We start from the raw sequence: 8,945 nt of genomic DNA, 5'->3' as shown, positions 1-8,945 counted from the left end.
TTTGATGGATACTGTACATGTGTTAATAAAATATCTCTTCTAAATCACAACATTGAACCCGGAACCCGGAACGCAGACCACGCAAGGTATCAGGAGTGAAATAGATTGTGTGGAGGCACTATGCAATATTTGAAGGCTTCACATCCTTTATCACAGTTAAGGAATGGAAGGGGGAGAAGTTTGAAACAGACGTTCCCCTGACTTCCACTAGCCTTTCCTTCAATGGCAGAAGTTTGAGTAAAATGGAGATGGTGGAAAACTGAGATAACTGTGGCTTTAGGAATAATGGAGGGATGGAGGAACACTGAGCAATTGGTGTGTTTGTATGTGTATGTGTGTTTGTATATATAACATTTTAACAAGGAGAAACAGCAGAGATGGGTACGGAAGCAACCACCCAAAAGCTAAGAAAACAGAAGAATGAAATGGAAAGTGGAATTAAAGAGGACAAAGAGACTTTGGAGAACAATATAGATGAAGGATTGCCAGAACAGAAGGATGAAATGGTGGAGCTGGAGGCAACAGATGGTGTAATGAAGAAGTCCTTCACAAAAGGTGACTAGAGGACTGAAACAGCCAAATGGCAGTGTTGTGATGTTGGAGGAGTGGAAGGAAGCCACCGATGAAGAGATGAAGAGACATCAATTAGATGTTGGTGGCTCCTACTCCTTTTAACTTTTTAAACTTTTTAATCTTTTAACCCTCTTCTTATCAAAAGTTTGGCAACCTGGGGTTTTATATCTGACAACTTGTGAAGTTGGCACTGTAAATTAGATCTAACGAAGTTGAACAGCTTAACAGCCGCCGCCCAGCCTATTTCAAGGACTCATAACTCTAAACAATTTAATTAATCTTCTGAACTTTTTCCGAACTGACTCTGACTCAGGCTTTGACTCGGCGTTTTAAATGAACTAAGGGAGGTGAAACTGTGTTGCAGGAGTGTTCCGCTTGTGCTTGCCTCTGCCCTCTTGGCTTGTGGGCCCAACTGTGCTGTGTGCCTGCTCTGTCCTCCCAGCTGTGGGTCTGGCTGCCCTGCATGCCAGCGGTGCTCCTGGACTGAGACAGACTGGTTGAGTGCTCGGCATGGAGCCTGGGTCAAGATATATTCCTCTGCAGAGGACTCAATTGAAAGACACCTAGGGAAGCCAGAGAGGGGGGTCCCACCCTCAAGACGCCAGAGACTCTTAAGCCACAGGGCTGGCAGCTGGTTGTAGCAGAGGAGAGGTATCATCCTGTGGCCCTGAGAACACCAGCTGTGGGGGAAACCAGAGGACTCCTGATGCCAAGAGGAACACTTTCTCTGCCACTACAAGTGCCAGCGCAACAGCAAGAGGAGGGCCCCCTGAGACCATCGGGCATGGCATTGACATCAAACAGGGCATTTACTGAGCCTGCCCTGCCTTCCTTTGCCCATCCCCTGATGTCGCCTGGTTGTTCAGGTTGGCAGATTCAGAGATCATTCAGAGATCATTCGAGTAGACTCGAGCTGGCGCGTGATGCTACAAGAACTTCGTCTCCTACAAGAACCTTTTTTCTTTTCTTTTCTTTCCTTTCCCCCCTCCCCCCTTCCTTTGCCATTTGTTTTAGTTTTTTATAGTTCATTGTTCCATGATAATATTTAAGTTTTGCTTGCTTACTGTTAGATGTTTGATTTTTGTTCTCCTGCTATTTAGGTGTTTTTTCTTCCCTTAATGTACGTTATATGGCAGTTCTGTTTAGCTGTGGAATGTTTTGGGGTTTATTTTTTTAATTTAATTAATTGGTTTGTTTAATATTAGAATAGTAGGCTGACAAAGAATATAATAGTTTCATACAATCAGAGAGGTAGCTGATGTTTAGCTGGTTTGTTCTACTCGACTAATTAGAGTTATTGAGTTGTTGATACTATAAACAGAATAACTAGGCTGGGAAAGAATAACATCAATTGCCATCTATTGGAGGCTAGTATGAGGCTTGGGATTGCTACTGTGGAGGGGCGAGGGAGGTATGGCGGTGGGGGCAGATGTTATAGGCGAAGGGATCGAGATACGGATATGCTCGTACCCTTTCCAATCTGCACCCCATCCCGAGGGACGAGGGTAGGGTGAGCAAGGATTACTCACCTCCATCACTGGTGCTGTGCAATGCCAGGTCTATAGGCAACAAGACCGCCACCCTGCGAGATTTCTTTACCTCGCAGGCGGTCGACCTCTCTTGTGTATCGGAAACATGGGTGCACGAAGGGGAAACAGTTACCTTACGAGAGATGATGCCCCCAGGTTTCTCTATCCTCCACCACTCGCGGACTGTGGGCAGGGGGGGAGGGGTGGCATTATTAATCCGGGAAGATTGTTCTTTCAGGGCTCTACCATCGCCATCGATCCACGGCATTGAATGTGTTGGCTTAGTGTGGGGCTCCGAGGAGAGCTTGGCTGTCTGGCTGGTGCACCGGCCACCTAGCGCACTAGCAGCCAACCTGTCAGGCCTACTGGAGGCAGTGGCCGCCTGGGCCATGGAGTTCCCTAACCTATTGGTATTGGGGGACTTCAACATCCATGCTGATGCCACTCCCTCCTCATAGGCTCTGGACCTGGTGTCTTCCATGGCGACACTAGGGCTCTCCCAGTTTGTTTCGGGCCCCACACATCAAGCAGGCCACACGCCAGATTTGATTTTGGTGTAGGTATAGATGTAATCATGTCTCCTTCGATGAAGGTGCCATGGTCTGATAACTACGCTCTGAAAGCCAGGATTGACTTTCCACCCCCACCCTGCTTAGGTGGCGAGCTGATCTGGGCTCACCTGCAGAGGCTGATGGACCCTGATAGATTCCGCCAAGCCTTGCGGGACCTTGCTCCCCCTGGCGACTCATTGACTGAGCTTGTTGAGGGCTGGGATATCCAGCTCCTGGCAGCCATTGATGAGATTGCACCTAAGCGCCCTCTGCGACCCTGTCGAAACCGGGCTCCCTGGTTTACCGAGGAGCTCCGAAAAATGAAGTGGGACCTAGGCGTCTAGAGCGAGTATGGCAGGGTGCCCGCGACGGAGCCTCAAGAACATCTTATAGGGTTTTTATGAAAACCTACAAGATGGCAGTGAAGGCCGCTAAGAAGTCTTACTTCTTGGCCTCCATTGCATCTGCTAGCTCTCGCCTGGCACAATTATTTAGTATAATTAGGTCTTTAACATCCCTCGAGGGATAGCCAAATTTAAATAACAATTTGACACACAGTTGTGAGGCATTTGCGAGCTTTTTTGCGGAGAAGGTCCTGTTGCTCTGCCGTGACCCCCCTGCCAATTTGGATACAATAACGGAACTGGAGCCTCCTTGACTGTCCTCGGGTCCAGTATTGGACCACTTTGACCGGATATCCCCAACCGATGTGGACAGACTCCTCCGAGCTGGAAAGCCCACCACCTGTCCTCTTGATCCATGCCAGTCCTGGCAGATTAGAGCGTGTCTAAATGAGGTGCAGGCCCCCCTAGGGATATCATCAGTTTGTCCCTTGGCACCGGGACATTCCCAAGGGGAACTGAAGAAGGCAGGAGTGCGCCCGCTCTTAAAGAAAATATCATTAGATTCTCTAGATCTATCCAATTACCGCCCAGTTTCGAATCTTCCGTTCCTGGGTAAGGTGATTGAGAGAGCGGTTGCTGAACAGCTTGATGGGTTTCTAGATGATACATCAGCTCTGGATCCATTCCAATCCGGCTTCCGTGCTGGTCATGCGACCGAGGCAGCTCTGGTCACCCTAACAGATGATCTCCGCAGGCAGCTGGATCGAGGTGGGTTGGGGCTGCTGATTCTTCTAGACCTGTCAGCAGCCTTTGACATGGCCGATCACGAACTCCTGGACCACTGCCTTGCCGACGTGGGGATCCAGGGCACAGTCCTTCAATGTCTGCGCTCATTTCTCTCTGGTCGGACAGAGGGTGGCGCTTGGGGGGGAATTGTCATCGTGCCACTCCTTGGTGTGTGGAGTGCCTCAGGGTGCGATACTCTCCCCGCTGCTTTTCAACATCTTTATGCGCCCCCTCACCCGAGCTTGTCCAGTTTTGGGTTGGGCTGCCATCAGTATGCTGATGACACCCAACTCTATCTGTTGACGGATGGCCATCCTGACTCGGCCCCAGACACACTGATCAGATGTTTGGAAGCTGTGGCTGGATGGTTACGTGGGAGCTGGTTGAAGTTAAATCCTTCAAAGACAGAGGTCCTTTGGCTGGGTCGGGACGCTATGGGATTGGGGGGCAACTACCATCTCTTTCGGGGACACAATTAGTGCCAGCACCGTCCGTTAAGAGTTTGGGTGTAATCTTCGATACCTCCCTTTCCATGGAGGCGCAGATTGCAGCTATAACAAAGGCAGCATTTTTTCATCTCCGCCAAGCTAAGCAGTTGGCTCCTTACCTCTCTCGCCCTGACCTAGCCACTGTGATCCACACGACGGTCACTTCCAGACTGGATTATTGTAACTCACTCTACGTGGGGCTGCCCTTGAGACTGACCCAGGAACTCCAGCGAGTGCAGAATGCCGCGGCGAGACTCCTTATGGGATCCTCGCTGCAAGATCACATTCACCCGGTGCTATACCAGCTGCACTGGCTCCCGGTGGAGTACAGGATTAGGTTTAAGGTGCTGGTTTTAACCTTTAAAGCCCTAGGACCCTCGTACCTACGGGACCGCCTCTCCTGGTATGTCCCACAGAGAAACTTACGGTCTTCAAATAAAAACATCTTGAAGGTCCCAGGTCACAGAGAGGTTAGGCTGGCCTCAACCAGAGCCAGGGCTTTTTCAGCTGTGGCTCCGATCTGGTGGAACACTCTGTCACAAGAGACTACGGCCCTGCAGGACTTGACATCTTTCCGCAGGGCCTGCAAGACAGAGCTGTTCCACCAGGCCTTTGGCCAGGGCACAGCCTGACTCCCTCCTTTGGCAATCCTCACAGAACTCTAGCCCAATTGTTGCCATTAATCTAATGTGAATTAATTTTATAATGAAATGAATTTAGAATGTTTTTTCATTTTACTGTTGTTAGCCGCTCTGAGCCTGGCTTCAGCTGGGGAGGGCAGGATATAAATAAATTATTATTATTATTATTATTATTATTATTATTATTATTATTATTATCCTAAGCTGGCAGAGTTAGAGTTGGGAGAGAAAGGACTCTGCACACAACTTGGAGTGAATTTAGAGAGGAAAGCTATCAAACCTCTGGAATTTTTCTTGGAAAAAGAATGGAAGAAGTGCAAATGGAAGGGCTATTTTTTTCACAACCAAGATGGAAAATCACAGCAAACACAACGGGTTCAGGTTGTGTCCTTCAGAGCTGGAGAAATCAAGCTTGCTCCCTCTTCCAAGTGACAGCCCTGGAGATATTTGAAGATGGCTCTCCTATCTCCTCTCAGTCTCCTCTTCTCCAGGATAAGGATGGGCAGATATTTCTATCTTGGCCTGCAACCCTTTAAGCAGAAATGCTAGAAATCCACCCTGGAATTTTAAGCAGGCAAAGACTCTTTGCATCTTTCCTCATGCCCTGCTCAGAATCAGTCTCCCATTTCGAAGGTATTCAGTTGGATGGGCCAGAGGGAAGAGGGAATTTAGAGTATAAGCTGTCATGTCAGAAACATATTGCACTCATGAATTTATATGTAAATAATGCTTGTTGTTTAACTGTTGCCAGCCTGACAAGTAAAGATTTATCTTCACCTATTTGTGTAAGACATTTGTTAAAATCACAAGTAGCTAACAAAGGTTATGGGCTCAGTCATGGCCAGCAGGTGGTGATAGAGAATGGCAAGAAGATTTTGAAGTCCATCCCAGAAACCAGCAACTCAGCACAGTAAAAGATATTTTTTGCAGATTTACCCCTTGATCCATGTCTGTTGAACTTGCTGGCACAACTTAGTCTCAAAGTTTAGTTCATTAAATTTTACTCTTTTTTTTTTTACAGTTCATTAAATGTTTACTCCCCCCCCCCAAAGGACTTTCATTGGTGATATTTTCCAATTCAAAATTCTGAATATGTGGCTTGTGAATTTTCACTTACAACACCTTCACTTGATAAGCCTTTTGTTAGTAAGCCAAACATTCCCTGCTCTTGAAGAATGGGAAGTCAAAAAACTGCATGCCAAAGCACACTAAGTGGTGTCTCAGTGCTTTTCGCAAGGAGAGCAGTAACTGCTGCTCTTTTAATCCTTTAGTCACGGGAGTCAGTCTTTCAAGAGGTAGGTTGTTGGCCTCCTCTAGCTATTCAGTTTCTGGGTCAGTACTCCGGAACTCTGGCGGCCTGTCGTTTCCCCTTCTGTTTGCACATACACGGTTACAGTTCAAATGTCTCCCGGGGAGTAGTAGTATAATGGTAGTAGTATAATAATTGAAGGCAAATTCCCATTTCTTCCTCAAACAATCTCTGCTGAAAGCCTTCAATGAACAAGAGTCCACAATCTGGATAAGTGTTCCAGCAAAAGTGGATCATTAAACTTTTACCAGAATGCTATTCTTTCAGCTCATATCACTGGTGATTACTACCTGTTCAATCTCTGGGATAGAAATTTCAAGGTTGGGGGTGTTCCAAGAAAACTCCTTGGATTCTTGACCAGGGAACGGTGAAGATATGGAGCAAATGAATTTGCCCTGGGCTGAATGAAACTTGCTGCTTGCAGTTTGCAAAGCACATTTGCAAAGCAACTTCCTCCTGAACACGTTATCATGTATAGAAAGCTGGCAAGACATTCTCATGTCTCCTGTTTCACAATTTTGGGGCTGGAAAAAAATATAAAGGTGTAAAACAGTTTGCTTTTCTGAAACTCTCTGCAACAACACTGTCTCCTTCACTTGAGGTCTTCTGTGGACAACAAGCTTAATATGAGTCAGCAGTGTGATGCAATTACAAAAAAGCTAATGCTGTTCTAGGCTGCATCAGCAGATATATCGTGTCCAGATTAAGGGAAGTACAGTAATAGTTTTCTCCTGGGACTAGGCTACATTTGTAAAGATAAAACTCTTTCTATGCATTATAACACTATGACACCAGATGGCGCAGTGGAGTCCCATTTTTCGCCAAAGGAACTTCCCTGTATGAAGTTTACAATGCCTTTGTGAAAATAACCTTTGTGAAAAAACCCAGAAGCGTTTTTACTAGGAATCTAAGGTGCAGAAATACCAAAGGAGCAGAAACGACTATGTATGCGACGACAGCAGCGCCGATACTTTTGGTTCTGAGAAGGAAAAAAGATAAAGTCCTTACCAGAGAGGAATGGTTGATAAAAATGATGGACTACGCCAAAATGGCAAAAAATGACCAGAAAGATTAGAAACTGTTATGTACTGAGTTGAATAGGATCCAAACTACCATAGGCTACCACTAGCATAAACAGGCCCCGACCCAGCACCTGCACAAGAGGTTATGAGCCTGGAGCTGCTTCCTGACCGCCCCATTCAGGCACAAGAAGTCGCACACCATTCCAAGAAAGATAGGGTCATCTCCCGGGTCCTGGACTGGGTGTGGAGGGGATGGCCCAGCAGCAGCCCCGGGCCAGAATTTGCCGGCTACACAACCCGCAAACATGAACTGTCAGCCCACAAGGGGTGCCTGTTATGGGGAAGCAGGGTCGTTGTTCCCCAGCCCCTCCGCAAAAGGGTCCTCACAGCCCTACACGAGACACACCCAGGGGTAGTAAGAATGAAAGCCCTTGCCAGGAGTTATGTGTGTTGGCCGGGGATCGACGGAGAGATAGAGGCCTGGGTCAAACACTGCCAGGCCTGCCAAGAATCCCGCCCAGATCCCCCAAGGGCCCCAGTCCAGTCCTGGGAGTCCGCCTGAGCACCATGGTCACGCCTGCATGTGGACTTTGCTGGCCCCTTTCAGGGGAAAACATTCTTCATAGTGGTGGACTCCTACACCAAATGGCTGGAAGTCGCACTGGTACCGTCCACTTCTACGTCCGCAGCCATCCGGGTACTACGCAGGCTGTTTGCAACCCACGGGCTCCCTGACACTCTCGTCTCAGACAACGGGACTGCATTCACGTCAGGAGAATTCCAAACCTTCACAGCGCAGAACGCCATCCGCCACATCCGTTCAGCGCCATTCCACCCTGCCACCAATGGCCAAGCAGAACGCATGGTGCGGACCACCAAGGACACCCTTCGCCGCATGACGCAAGGGGATTGGGAGTACCGCCTTGCCACATTCCTTCTAGCACAGCACAGCACTCCCAGCTCAACGACTGGCCGGAGCCCCGCTGAACTACTAATGGGTCGGCGCCTTGCAATCAGATTGGACCGCCTTCACCCCGATAGAGCTCAGGATGAGGTAGTGGTGGGGGAAGGCAAGAACCCCCGGACCTTCAAGGCTCAGGACCCAGTGTACGCAAAGAATTTTGGGGCAGGCCCGGCATGGGTACCCGCCACAGTCACCAGGGTCACTGGCCCCGTGTCGTATGAGGTGCTAACGGATGGGGGGCAATGCTGGCGCCGCCACTGCGACCAGATACGGCGACGATTCCCGGGAGAAAACCAGGAGGAGGAAAGGGCAGAGGAGCCCCAAGGGAACAGAGGGGCAGTGAGGCCCATAGAGCACGAGGGGCCAGCAGGAGAGGCAGAATCAGTAAATACAGAGAGGACCTGCGAGGCCGAAAGGACACCGGAACCAGAACCACAACTGAGCGAGCCGGTTGCGCCAGACCAAACAGCCCCATCACAGCCAGCATCCTTGGAACACGGGCCAGAACCTGAACCCCGGACCAGGGAACACCCTAGGCCGCAACACACACGTAGGCCGCCGGCGTACCTCAAGAACTATGAATGCGACCTCCCAGGCAGGACTGGAACTTAGAGGGGAGGGGTGTTATGTACTGAGTTGAATAGGATCCAAACTGCAGCAGTCTGATTGGTCCTAGAACAATAGGATCCAAAAGGCAGCAGTCTGATTGGTCCTAGAACAATAGGCTTCAGAATGCAG

Source organism: Podarcis muralis, chromosome 6 (genome assembly GCF_964188315.1).
Source record: "Podarcis muralis chromosome 6, rPodMur119.hap1.1, whole genome shotgun sequence".
Taxonomy (NCBI): domain Eukaryota; kingdom Metazoa; phylum Chordata; class Lepidosauria; order Squamata; family Lacertidae; genus Podarcis; species Podarcis muralis.
This window is presented reverse-complemented; position numbering follows the sequence as displayed.